General features: G+C 39.2%; 1 pseudogene across 1 annotated transcript in view; it reads left to right on the top strand.

Annotated features, from left to right (window-relative positions):
* The first annotated feature begins 407 nt into the window (after positions 1-407).
* Positions 408-15,190, top strand: part of LOC311619644 (phosphoglycerate kinase 1-like) — a 150,374-nt pseudogene continuing 135,591 nt past the window's right edge. The window contains exon 1 of the transcript in view: positions 408-1,168. The product of the transcript in view is annotated as a phosphoglycerate kinase 1-like (transcript). The remainder of the gene's footprint in view (positions 1,169-15,190) is intronic.

Below are 15,190 nucleotides of genomic sequence, written 5' to 3'. Positions count from 1 at the left end.
TCTCTATAGTTCTCAAATCATTTTCTAATTTGTTGATTGTGTCCTACATAGCACTAACATTGGAGTTCTGCTTATCCTCCAGCTCTTGCAGCTGCTTTCCCAGAGCTTAGTTCATTCCCCAGCATGCTTTCATCCCCAGGGTCTTGGCCTTGAGCAGGCGGTGGCTTTTAGACACCTTGTCCTTGGCGGCGTGCACCCCATAGGTGTTCTTGGCAGGGCTCTTGGTCAGCATGGTGAGCAGCTCTTGTACCATTCTTCTGCATTCTGCATGTCCTTGGCAGCCAGCTCCTCCTACTGGGTGCCGATGTCCTTGAGTGCTGCAGAGAGATCGGACTTGGAGAACATGTCCATCTCCATGAAGATCTGAGCTACTGGATCTGCACCCGCAGCCTGGCGATCTCCTCTTCATGTACCTTCTTCAGAAAGGCGAATTAGTCCATCAGGGTGTCGATGCACTTTTCAAGCTCAACACCAGCAAGAGCCGCCTCATCTGCATTTTTGCGCGCTTCTATCAGCCAGCCCTCTGTGTCATCATGGTTCAGCACCTCTTCCTGGTAGCATGCCTGCGGGTTGCTCCCAGTCCCTTCCAAGCCCTGGTGCCTGCTAACTGCCCAATGCCCTCTCCTCGGCAGGGACAGGGTGAGGTGGGCTGGGGCACAGGCATCCCATTTTCATTAAAATGTTCAAGCTCGTCCTGCTCCACCAGTGTCCACATGCAGCCTGGGGCAGACAGTGATCCCAGAGACCCTGGCTATCCCCGCCTACCTGGGTCCTCGATGGCAGCCTCCACCCAGCAGTCAGTGTCAGGCTCACCCCACCTGGCCTGCCTGGACCCAGATGGCTGCCTGGACCCCAAAGATAACAGGCTCTGCCCGCCATGCCTTCCTGACACCAATGGCTTCCTGGACCCCCCACGGGCAGCGTCGGTGCGGTCCACCAGGCATGATAGTTACCGATGGTGGCCTGGACCCCGCGGGTGGTGTCAGGCACTGCCTGCCAAGCCTTCTCGGTCCCCAATGGCCACCTGGACCCCACAGGTGGCGACAGGCTTTGCCTGCCAGACATGCCGGTTACTGATGGAGCCTGGACCCCACGGGTGGCTGTCAGGTGCTGCCCACCGGACCTGCCCGGTTCCTGATGGCAGCTTGGACCCTGAAAGTGGTGATAGGTGCTGTCTGCCCGGCCTGAGCCATTGGCAGGCTGGACCCCACAGGTGGAGGCAGGCATTTCCCACATGGCTTACCCATCCCTGATGGTGGCCTGGGCATTCCAGGCGTGGTCAGGCATTGCCCGTCTGGTCTGCCCGGTCTCTCATGGTGGACTGGACCCTGCAGCAGCATCACAGCCCGCTCCTCCTGCATATGCAAATTTACCCTCCATCTTTATTGGCTTAATTTGTATATCACTCCTGATTGGCTGTGGTCATAGTGAAGGTACAATCAATTAGCATTTTTTCTCTTTTATTAGTATAGATGTGTAATATGCTAATTAGTCAAGACATCCTTCCAGATGACCTTGTAGACAACCTTCTGGATGAAGCTGGGGCTGCAAAGGAAGCCTGGGACCCAGGTGCCAGAGGAAAGCCAATGCCTGCAGCAAGTCCTACTCTTGCACAAATTACATGCATGGGGCCTCTAATATGTATATAACTAAATGAGCAGTCAGACATCCCTCTAGGAGACCCAGATTAGAGAGGTTTCAGGCTTGGCTGTGGGACACACACCCATAGTGCACAAATTTCGTGTATGGGGCCTCTAATATGTAGGCCAGATCCTAAATGGGCAGTCAGACATCCCTCTCATAATCTAGGACTGCTGGCTCCCAACTGCTCACCTGCCTGCCTCCCTAATTGCCCCTAACTGCTTCTGCCTGCCAGCCTGATCACCTCCTAATTTCCCTCTCCTGCCAACCTGGTCATCCTTAACTGCCCTTCCCTGCAGGCCTGGTTCCCCCAACTGCCCTCCCAACCACCCTCCCTTGCTGGCCATCTTGTGGCAGCCATCTTGTATCCACATGGGGGCAGCCTTCTTTGACCACATGGGGGTAGCCATCTTGTGTATTGGAGTGACATTCAATTTAAATATTACTCTTTTATTAGATAGGATAGAGGCCTGGTGGGGGCTGGCTGGTTTGTCCTAAAAGGTATCCTAGATCAGGGTGGGGGTTCCCTTTGGGCGTGGGGTGTGTCCTGGGCAAGGGACCTGTGGTGGTTTTCAGACCAGCCATGACCCCTGGCAACCCTATCTGAAATTTATTTACTTTCTATAATTTAAACTTTGTAGCCTTGAGTGGAGGCTTAAGCTGGCTGGGGCAGGCAGAAAGCTTGGCTTCCTCCATTGCCTGGGAAACCCAAGCTTCCTCCTACTCTCTGTGGCTGTAGCAATCTTGGTTGGGTTTATTTGCATACATGTTCTGATTGGCTGGTGGGTGTGGCTGGTGGGTAGTGGCTTGTGGGTGTAGCGGAGTGATGGTTAATTTGCATATTACTCTTTTATTAGGTAGGATTGATTTCAGAGAACATGGGAGAGAGGTAGAAACATCAATAATGAAAAATAATCTCTTCCCACAGGCTATCAAATCTATAACCTGGGCATGTGCCCTGACCAGGAATTGATTGTGACCTCCTGGTTCACAGGTCCACGCTCAATCATTGAGCCACTGGTCACCCAGAGTTAGCTTCTGATCACCTGCCCTATCTCTGTTTATCTCTCTCTCTTTCAACAATGGCCTTTGTCTCAGAGGATAACTTTCCTCAGAGTTCAAATTCCTCCTATAGAATTGCAAACAACTCTCTGTGTTTGGACCAGGAATCACTGCTTGAGAAGCTGCTTGGACCACTCACAACCCAGCCTGCCAAGGCCCAAGGACCTCTTCAGAGGTGCCTATATCACCTTTTTCAGCCTGAGAATTGGTGGTCTTTTGCCATGAAACTTCTTTGTCAGCAAAGAACTACTGGATATTCAAACTCAGCAACTGCTCCGCCCAGGCCCAGGGGAGAAACCTGAGGACTCAGACATCCTGATCAGCGCTTGTTCCTCCTGGGAGGGGGGGTGCACTCTGCCTGGATGGGGTGAAGATCAGTTTTCCTTGGTGCACCATGTCAGGGAGGTTTGTGGCCTGCTGAGTACATACACATTAGGAAGTCATGTGGAGTATAGTACAAAGAATTCAACTCAATCGTCAGACTTGCTTTGTGTTGTGTCTGAGGCCTCCTGCTTCATGGGACAGGAGAAAATGGAAATGGCTAAGACACAGTCCCAGTATTCATATTTCTTACTATTCAATTTGAAAAGAAGATGCAAATGATGATTCTTTGTACAATAGTATAGTGTGGTAAATCCAAGAATCCAGAGTCAATGGCTCCAGAGCTTTGAAAGCATGGATCTAGTAGAATTAAGTCCAGCTGTGAGTTATAGAAAATTCCAAAAGTGGAGTGGTTAAACAGGATGGAAGATAATTTTTCTTTCATGTTCAAGTCCAGAGAGGCCAGCTCAACCCTCGTATGATGTCCCATGTTGTCAGAAACCTAGTTGTTTCACCATTTGTAGCTTCTGTGTTCAATATCACTTCACAGTCAGGGATGGCTGTTGTAATTCAACCATTACATCAAATAGGAAGAGGAGAAGGAGAGGCATGCGGAAACTCCTGCAAGGAACACACTTGCTTTTGTTCACGTTGTAGTCATTGGTCAGACCTTGGTCATGTGAGCTGCAAAGGAGGCCTTCTGGTCTAATTAGCATATTACTCTTTTATTAGTATAGATTTCTTAAATGTCTGTATAGCTCACATTAATGTCAATGTTTAGTATTTGAAATGGTTTGGGTCTTTAATTAGAATTGTGTTGATAGTTTTGTGACCAAAAATATGCAGTAAGAACTTAACTCTTCCTTATATCAACATCCTTGAGTAAAATTGGTTGCATTGTATGTCATTTGCTTAAAGTTGGGTTTTTTAAGAATCTATTCACGTTGTTAAGAGAAGACTTAAGTATAATAAAATCTTTATTAAAAAGGAAAATGATCTAGTTTTCTTAAAGCATGTAAAATATGCTGTGGGTAATTTAATTTCAAGTCTCACCCCCATTATTAACCCTACTTACACGTGTCTCAGAGTTCTGAGAAATTCTTCTATTTTCCAAATGAATAATAGCAAGACTATTGTTAGGTGTAGCCAATTATTATATAATACCACCATTTTCCATTTATACTGCAAAGAACATAGACAAATATACAGATGTGTCATCCCTGCCCACGATTGGCTTCCCTAAATAATATCCATAACATCTTTGAGGGCCCTTATAATGTATTAGTCCAAGGTCATAAAGCATAAAGTTGGCCAAGATGTGCACCAATTACCCTTCATGTACTCCACCCCCCCATATGATTATATGCACTTCTAGAATAGAACTCTCTTATTCCTGTAGATCCTACATCTCTTCACCTGCAACCAGAGGGTTAGTAAGAAAGGACAGAGAGATTAAAGTAAAACCTGGATGACTAACCAGCCTACCCCTAAAGAAGAGCACAGTATGTGGTAATTGTAGTTCCCCTTTTTGTTTCTCAATGTGAAAGCTGATGTTGATTTTAATGGTCGATATTGGTATAAAATATATCTTCTTTCTTTTGTGTGTCTGTTACCATGACAAAGGTTTAATAATGCCCTCCCATACCATTTAACTAAATAGACTAGAAGGCAATTCTTTAAAAGAGTAATGTTAACAAGCACTACTGCACTGTTAGAATGACTCAGGATTTTCTCTCCTACACTCTGCAGTCACCTTTATTAGATGTTTCATAAAGTGGGGGAACATAATCTTAAGGTGGTTTTTTTTATTCATTTTTACTTTTCAGAATTTTCCCACCAGGAGAGTATTTTAAATAAAGTAGAGCTAACACTGGTGGGTAGTGAAAAAAGCCTTTGACTCGATGTTCAGAAGCCGTTTCCTTCCTCAAGATATATTCTGTATTCCATTCAAAGCAGACAGCTGGAGTTTCATGGAGTGAGGCAAATACATCAAAGACCTCTATCCCAACATGCCAGATGTGAAGTTTGAGATTGTTTAAAATGGTGGGGGAAAAAATTTAAATTAGGTTTTATTGACCTACTGAATTTTACTGATTGGTAATAAACACCTGAGATTTTGAGTTTTATCTACCAACTGAAGCCAATATATAATATTTTCAACTTTATTTCCCACTTATCACACTGGAATAATGTTCTTTACCCTCTCAGTGATGTGCTAGTGGCATCATAGGAAACATTACTAAAGGAGATAAAAGTATTATATGTCTCAGGTACCGTGGCTGTGGCAAGAGTTAATTGTAGAGGAAGGCCATGATAAAATGTTGGAATTCAGGCCCAGATAAAGGTGGAAATTAATAGGAAGAGAAAGAAAAAATGAAACTACCTATATATAGATTATTAAAAATAGTGTCTACTGGGGAGAGGTAGTTTCTGCAAAGTGCCCTGGTTTTGCACTCCATTTCCTCTTGGTGACTGAGAGCCCTGTGGAATACACTGTAAAATGTCACCAGCATTGCTACAAAGATCAATGTTTTCTGAAGCCAGACACTTACATTCTTCTCTTATTGTCCTCTTCCTCTGTTGAATAGTTGCTTACTCCATACAGCTAAAATGAATGCTAAGAAGAGTCAACAGTTCCATTCAAACCGTAGAAACAAAGTTTTGATGTTCTATAGGTTTACTAGAAATGGCTTTTTGCTCTTTAAAGATGAAAGGTGAAGACTGTTAGGAAGATCTTGATATAAGACATAAGCAAGCATTGGAAAGCATACAGAGCACAGCGATGTATGAGACAAAACTTACAAGCTTTTAACTAGAAAGACAAGTGTAATATGATTTCAGTCATCTATGGAATTTAATGAAAATATTGAAGTACCAAGAAAATAGAGGCAGACTCATGGAGACCAGGCAGGCAACTCTGGTTGTGTGGGAGGGTGGTGGGGGAGGGATTGAATAAAGAAGAAGAAAAAAAAAAAAAAGGAAAAAAAAAGGAGAACTCAGGGACATGGACAACAGTGTTGTGATTGCTGGGGTAGTGGTGGAGGGTGTGAGTGGAAGTGGAAGAGGGGATAGAAGGGATAAGTGGTGATGGGGAAAATCCAATATTTTTAAGTTTACTGACCTGTAAAATTAGCAAACAGTTATTTCCAAGACACCTGAATCAGTATATATACATTCATATGTACATAAGAGAGAGCAAGCCAAAACTGGTTTGGCTCAGTGGATAGAGCATTGGCCAGTGGACTGAAAGGTCCCGGGTTCGATTCCAGTCAAGGGCATGTACATTGGTTGTGGGCACATCCCCAGTAGGGGATGTGCAAGAGGCAGCTGATAGATGATTCCCTCTCATCGATGTTTCTAACTCTCTGTCCCTCTCTCTTCCTCTCTGTAAAAAATCAATAAAGTATATTTAGAAAAAAAAAAAAGAGAGAGCAAGAGAGAGAGAGAGAGAGAGAGAGAGATGAATGTACTCTTTATTTTCCCTTTCTGGACAGAACTACACAGTGCACATTAACTTTGTTTATAGTTTTATTTAAAACTAGTAGCCCTGGGGGTGAATCTGTGCGCCGGTAGCTCTCCAGTAGCTCACTGCCACCCTCCAGTAGCCCTCAGCCTGCTGCCCTGCCCTCCAGTAGCTCCCTCCAGCCTCCCTCCCCCACCTCATAGCTTATTGCCCTGCCCCCTCCTGTAGCTCTCTGCCACTCACTTGTAGCTCACTGGGTCACTCTCCTATAAGTCATGATTGGTCATTATTCGGTCAGTTGTTACGCTTCACTGTGTAACAACCATTTGCATATTACGTCTTTATTATATAGGATGCTGAATCTGGCACTGGCTAGTGTCGCTCAGTTGATTGAATGTTCTCTCATGTACCAGAAGGTCTCCAGTTTGATTCCCAGTCAGGGAACATGTCCAGGTTAGGTAGCTGATCAATGTTTATCTCTTCCTTTCTCTCTAAAATCAATAAAAACACACTCTAAAAAAAATTAAAAATATTGAGTCTGCTTACTTAACTATGTGAAACATTTTGAAAGTTTGACTTTATCTGTCTTGATCATAAAAATCTGCTTTAAATATATAAATTTTATTAAAATATTTTAATTTCAATATCCTATAGAAAGTATTTTATATAAATTTAATGTACAGCTATATCCTATTCACTTCTATAGTTATAATGCAAGCAGATATCCAAGGTAATTTTTATTAATGACAATAGTTGCATGTACATTATTTCCATTGATATCAAGCTCTGCAATGTGCATTTATTTATATTTTGTTTTATAATTATTTATAAATTAGTACTACATTAGATTTCTCTCAATATCATAATACTAAATTACATATTCATTTTCAGGTACTACATATTTTAAAAAAAATATGTATTACTATTGACTGATTTACATAGTTTAAGCCAGATGAGAGTATGCTAGGAAGCTGTCAATCAGTCCTAAGAACAACAGGAACAGAAAATGAGCATATTCTCCAAGAACAAAGTATTTATTAAAAGACTAGATTCATTTACCTATAAAATCACAACTGATAAAATTCCTGGTAATGAATAATACTCTATACATAGCTGAATTCATTTACCTATAAAATCACAAATGATAAAATTCCTGGTCAAGGGCACCGCACATTAGGAATTGAGCCTACAACCCAGGTATGTGCCCTTGACCAGAATTAAATCCACTCAAATTGATGTGTCTTATGAGTTATTTAACTAACATCATTTGTATTAATAATTAATATTTTTCTACAGTTTTGATAGAAGACAATGAGAGAATAAATTACTTGCTATGTAATTTATAGTTATCTTGGTATTTTGAGAAAGGTTTTAAATATTAATAATATTAATAAATACTTTAGATATAAGTATTTATTTTATTATATTAGACAAGTGAAAAAATAAAAATCATCAGAAAAAGATGACAGAAGTCCCATAAGTATCCTACTACTACTATTACTAGTACTACTACTACTAATAATAAACACATGCATGATCTTTATTATCAGTGAAAATGCATTAATAAAACAATTTTTTTCAAGTTGCTTATTATCCTTCCATACACATAATTGGTGATTTTATATAAAATGATATTTAATAAGATACTCAAACATAATACAAAATAATACATATTTTTAAAAATGTATTTTTATTAATTTCAGAAGGGAAGGGAGATGGGGAGAGAGATAGAAACATCAATGCTAAGAGAGAATCATTGATTGGCTGCCTCCTGCACACCGCACATTAGGGATTGAGCCTACAACCCAGGTATGTGCACTTGACCAGAATTAAATCCAGGACCCTTCACTTCACAGGCCAACACTCTATCCACTGAGTCAAATGGGCTAGCCGCTAGGGCAATAATACATTTTTTTAAAAAATCATTTGCCTAGGCAGTTTTTAAGTCATTGTTTCTTAGAACAAAATTCAGTTAACTAAATGTAGTTAATTTTAGAAAAATGTACTTTTCAATTCAGATATGTTTAAACAAAAATGATTATGCTTCCAAATTCTGGTAGTACTAATGAAGTGAATTGCTATTATAATGTGTTGTATTGCTCAATGAGAAGAATTGCTTAAATACTAAGAAAATAAACAAATCCATAATTCTCTCCCCTGGTTTTGAATGTGCTGTTATTTGAAAATTCTTAATTTTAAGTTATTAATTCTCTTCTAAAGATTCAAATACATAGGGTTCTTAAGTACTGGCTAGATGTCTTATTCCTCTTTGCTTCCTCTTTCTTGTGTATCCTGGGCTTAGAATACACAGTTCCTCATTAGAAAGGTGATTTAAAAAATCAATTAATGAATGATATCAGTTAGAAGTGGACATAATTTGGGGGGAATTGAGGCTACTGCCGCAGGGTAAATTTAGTCCATCCATTCTATTGATATCTAGTGTATTCCAGTTTGCTACTAATTTGGTGGTGGTGGTGGTGGGGGAAACAAAAATCTAAAATATACCCTCAGGAGAGTTATACGCCATCATACATCAATATGAGACATGTGAGGTTTTAACTGCATTTAAGAAAATTAGAGGATGGAGGAAAATTAAGGCTTAAACAAACAAATCACTGTAGAGTCTCAATACCACAAATATTCTATGAAGGGTACATATTTTAGAAAAATAACCAAAAGTACCCTTGTAAAATAACAAGAGACAATATCATCCTATTATAGGGAAAGCCTTTTGGCATGAGAGCATACACTGGGGTGTCTATATGGCTATGGACCTTCTGTCTATGACACAGTGCAATTTTTAAAATGAGATGGTCATAATCCTTTTAATTCCTAATTAATTTATATGAATAGCTTATATGTAAAATTTGTTGAAGAATCCACTTAAAGTAAGAGTTAGTGGTTTGCTATACACTTAAGGCCATGATATTTAAACTTTTTTTTTTAGAAAGTTTGTATTTTTAACAAATTCCCAGGTTGTTTCCAATATGCTTCAAGATCACTGCTCTTTGGGAAACTCTGAATACCACTGCTTGACTATAAATAGGAGATAAATAGGAACTACATCTTATATATAAAACAGAAAATAAATTTTGTATGAAAAATGGTGTGTTATGTGGATATGACTTCTATAGCTTCATTTAGTATTAGATTGTGTTTTCAAAGGTTTTCATCAAAGTATTTCATCTTCATTATCTCAGTGAGAAGCCATCTTCCTTTCCATCTGAAGTTAATTTTTTTTTTTTTTTTGGCTAACATTTCCTTTTTCTTTAATGAAAATTTTGTATTCATAATTATTTCCTAAATTTTCTTATATTAATACCCTAGATTTTTCCTATTAACAAAAATCATTACAATCAGTCTGACCCTCTGTCTCATGACATTTTCTTTATCATTCAAGCTTTTAATAAATTATCTTCCATTTAGTTAATACTATATCTAATGAGTTTATAAAATATTGGATTGTTTTATCTGGATTATTTCCTAGCAAGTTTATATAAAAAGTCATCAAACCCATTTTAGCTGTAAAAATAAAAGCATCCCTTGCAGACCTAATGAAATATTATTATTTACTCAAACTTTCCATGCTTATTCTCATTGTCGGGACTTACTTGGACTATTCATGGTACCCAAAACCTATAACTAAATCTCATCACTGTTTCTTCTTCAAATCTTTTTTTTTTTCCTTTCCTGCCTATTTACTTAACTTAAATACATTTACTTTTCAGTTATCCACATAAATATTATTTTTTTCTAAAATGTCTTCCCTCTCCCAGCAGACTTGATTAGATGATCCCCCAACACCATGTACTTAGCTCGGCAAAGTATTTATACCTCCTTGGAAATTGCTTGTTATCTTTCCTACCAGGTTGCCAGCTCCCATAGAGTAGGTACCAGATCTCTCTTGATAGGAGGTAGTCAGTAAATATTGTTTGAAAGAATGAAATGCTTTCCTTAATGTTTGCCTTTAATAGAAAGCTTTTTCTTAAAATAATGCCCACACTTTTCATTTCCACTATTGTTATTCTTCCTTTTAGGGGCTTCTAAGCATTGTTTGAATGCCCTGATTATATCTTGCCAATTTCCTATCATATACAGCTTGTCGTTTTAGTATAGAAGGTATAGATTTTATTCTTTTTCACAATGACATGGCTTTTGTGACCTAGGTTTTATCAATTAGGTGTGTTTGAACATGATTTAGATTCAGCGCCGGCAGTTTGATAAAAAGGGCACCACATAGAATCTAATTTGTATGTAAGGTTTTGTGAGCGACAATGCTGAGATTCTAGCATCTAATTCCCAATTCAAGCAGTGCCCACTGGGATGTTTGTGCCTAGCTGTGACGGGGGAGTTTGCAGTGGAGGATCATTATGGTATGTTGTATCATTCACGCCCTGACTCTGAGCTTAACTCTCTAACCTTCCCAGAGATCCATTGAGCTACCAGATAGCATTAAATAAGCTCCATTCCTGCCTAAGCAAGTTAAAATGATGTGTTTTTTTTTTTTCTTGTTGTTCAACTATGAGCTCTGATAGATATCTCATGTTATTTTGAGTTGTTCCTTTTCAGTCAACATTGAAGATTCTTCTTATTATGTATAGATCTTTATTGTGTTTATTTAGTCATGCAGGAAATATCAGTTATGTACCTATAGGTGTTAGCTATTGTAGATAGTTGAGATTCTTCAGAGAACAGAACAAAAATATTTCCTGCTCTGTGTTGCTCATATTCTGGGCTGAAACAGGATATATTTTTTCCTGAGTTATAATTTTATTGAAAAATGAAGTAAAGTGAATAATTAATGACTGGTGGCATATGCAATTTATTTAAGATATAATATGCAGGGACATCTAACGAGAAATCTAAGGCTCCAAATTAGCCTTTGACTTTCTGGAGGAATCATATTCTAGGCAGAGCAAACAGTAAGTACTCAGGCCCTAGAGAGTGTGGATCATGTGCTTGGAAGAAAAACAACAACAAACTTCAATATGGCTGAAGACAGTGAGTGAGGGAAAGATAATGAAGATGAGACTAAAAAGTTATCTCAAGGAAAAGCAGGAAGAACTTCATAGGACATTGTAAAAACTTGAATTTTATGAATGAGTTGGAAGCCATAAGAGATTTTTAAACACAAGAATAATATCATCTGGCTTTTCATTTAAAATATCACTCCATGGAAAACAAACTGAGAGAGCATGGATTATGGTATAAATAGAGAGAACAAAGAGCTTTACTAGAGGTCAGAGCACTGAGCCTTTAGCTATTCAGTTCCAGTAAGAGGAGGGAGATCTAACAAAATAGACTGAATGTGTGAAAAAAGGGGAAAAAGACAGAGTGTGCCACAAAAGTGATTTGAAGAAAAAAAATTCAAGGAAGGGGATGGAAATGATTTCAACTGACAAGCTGACAAGATAAGGACTGAGTTTGGCAATGTGGATGTTATGGATAGTATTAGAATTCCTGCATTTTGATTACTGACTTTATTTTCTACTGCTTGATGAGATCTACTTAACTTGTCTTCTGCTGCCTGTATTTGACACCTAGATCCTTACAACCCAGATTGCTTTAATGAATTTCAGACAATGCTTCTAAATTTTATTGGATATTTCCACTTGAATCTCAATACATTCCACTTAATAAATTGTCCCCTTTATTTTCACCTAGATTATTTTACTTAAAGTCTTCTTTTCAGTGTGGGAGATAATTTAGATTCAATGAAATTATGATGATTTACAAGCAATCTTTAGTTTATATCTAACCTAATAATAGAATAATATGCAAATTAACCATCACTCGGCTACACAAGACATGCCCACCAGCCACACCCACCAATCAATCAGAGTGACTATGCAAATCAACAAAACAAATATGGCGGTTAATTTGCATATGCAGAGGGAGGGAGGAGTGAAGACTGAAGACAGGATGGAAGGAAGAGGAAGGGAAAGTGGAAAGCAAGGTAGCTGCGGCTGCTGGAGGGAAAGCAGTGGCAGCACGTGCAAGGGTGGGGCGGAGCAAGGTGCACAGCAGCGGCTAGAGCAGCCCCAGAGGCAGCAGCACTGGGTGCAGCCATGGAGGTAACAGCAGCAGCGGGCACAGCAGGTCTGGCTTGTGGGGTGAGGCGTTTTGCTGTGGTGGCAGAGCACACAGCTGCTGAGATGGTGGTGGAGGTGGGGGCGGGTACAGTGGGGCGGGATGGGCAGGGTACGCCCCACCCTGCCCACCTCAGTGGGAGAGGTGGGGGTGGCGGGAGGGAAGCCTGCAGGAAGTCTTGTAGGAATATTCCTGCAACAGGTGCCTAGTATATAAATAAGGGGTTAATATGCTAAGTGTCCCTCCAACTGTCTGACTAGTCACTATGACATGCACTGACCACCAGAGAGCAGACACTCAACACATGAGGTGCCATAACATGCAATGGCCATTTACAAAGAAACAGCACCATGTACCTGGCACCAACAAAGCAACAGTTGGCTTCCCCCAAGGGACTTTCCACCACCCCAGAGTGACATCCTACTATTGTAAATTGTAGCTAACACTGCCAAGATCCCATGGAGCAAAATGTGACCAATAGCCCAGCCAAGCCAAGCTTATAAATGGTCACTGTGGGCACCAGGTAATGATGTCACATAGAAACTCCCTGCTTCCTCTCCCTAGTGACTAGCCTCCTTGCAGTTTCTTCAGCCCAGGAACATGACTTGCTTTAGAGCCAGGTGCAAACATTTTACACTAAACAATTGTCTGTGAAGCATTTTTTTCATGCCTCATCTCATTTGATCCTCACTGAAGTCCTGGAGTAGATAGATAGGAGATTCAGTAGAATCCTATTTTATGTTCATTAGCTAGAAAATGGAGATTTAGAAAGTTAAAAACTTGACCTGACTGAAAAGAAGTAAGAAATGGTGGACTTTGAAAATGATTTCAGGTTTTCTCACTGCACAGAATATAGTCAAACACTGCTGCAGTTAAATATTTTACCCTTTGTTCTCCCTGCATGATTTACAATAGTAATCTGCTTCATGTTGATATTTATTGCTGTGTTGCTCACAATTACCTGAAAGAGAAGGTGGGGTGTTTCACTGGGCTGAAAAAAAGTTTAGCTAAATCAAAAAGCAGGTATAATTAAGCAACTTTATTCTCTATATATAAGAGGTTAAGTTGACTCATGCATGCACAAAAATAAAAGGCTCTGGCTGGTGCCAATCACATGCATGTGTTTCAATCTGTCATTGTCTATCATGAATTTGGTTGACACTTCTATTATAGAGAAAGGGCAAATAGCAACATTAAAATATTTCTTCCAATTAATTTCCTTTCAGTGTGCATGAATTCATGCAGTGGGCCACTAATTTCTTAAATATCTGTCAAAAAAGTTCTTTCCATTTATCCCATCACCACTCCATAGTTTATACCCATATTATCTCTTGCTTGGATTTGCTATATTCTCCTTGTCAGCATTTTATTTATTTTTATTTTTTAAAATATATTTTACTGATTTCAGTGAGGAAGGAGAAGGAGAGAGATAGAAACATCAATGATGAGAGAGAATCATTAATTGGCTGCCTCCTGCACATCCCCCACTTGAGATCTAGCCCACAAGCTGGGCATGTGCCCTGACTGGGAATTGAACCATGACTTCATGGTTCATAGGTCAATGCTCAAGCAGTGAGCCACACCAGCCTGGCTTCCTTGTCAGTACTTTAGTCTTATTTCTCTTGTGATAATTTCCAAATGCCTGCCATTCTAATTATTCTACATGTCAAGCATTATAGAGGGATATTCCTGCTCATAGTCATTCAGTAGCTTCCATTACAGGTACTCCTGATCTGCTTTTGTGTACTCCCTAACTTAACTTATCTAATTATATTTCTGGAACTTTGTGTTCCAGGAATTCCCAACTATTTTTCTTTCCCCGAAATTAGCATGAAAATTCTCTCATTTTCAATGCTTTTTTTCATCCAATTTTCTCTCACTGGAATCTTTATTTATTAGCCCAAAAGGCACTGAGGCACTGTATTGGCACTCTTAATAAATTTGAAAGTCTTGTAGAAACAATAACTTAACTCATTTATAAAACATTAGATTGGAAATTGGCAGGTTATTGGAATCTAACAGTGTTTCTAACAGGAAGGCCCTTGAAAGTGCCTTTTCCCTGCATGAATGAAAGCTGAACAAAGAGTATTTATATGGTCTTTCTGCAGTTCCCAGAAAGGACTTGATTTTAGCACACTGTAGGAAACATAATTTGACTTACTAAATCATTCTGGAAACAGAAAAGATAATGTCAGATGGATTTATATATGCAGAATAAATTTGATTATTTCTAATGCATGACAGTAAATAAATACATATGCCTTTATATTCGTTACTGCAGTATATCCTTCAGGACCTTAACAGTATATTAAAGAAAGAACACATACAGAGTAAATTCCGTTACTAGGAAAAGCAATGTTTAAACAGTATTTGTGATAACATTTATTAGAAATTCCATTGAATAGCAGAGTGTAACAGATTTTTTTTTAGAGTGCCCTATACTCCTGAGAATCTGAGCATTCAGCAAGAGAAATTATTTCTATAATTGAGGAATAAAGAGATTCAGACCATGAATTATGAATTCTTGATGGTTTACTTTTTAGAATCAATCAAAGTTTATAATTATAAGTACTAATCATATCTTCCTAATAACATCCCAAATACTTAAGATAT

The sequence above is a fragment of the Pipistrellus hanaki genome (assembly GCF_964339955.1).
Source record: "Pipistrellus hanaki genome assembly, chromosome: 3".
Taxonomy (NCBI): domain Eukaryota; kingdom Metazoa; phylum Chordata; class Mammalia; order Chiroptera; family Vespertilionidae; genus Pipistrellus; species Pipistrellus hanaki.
This window is presented reverse-complemented; position numbering and strand designations above follow the sequence as displayed.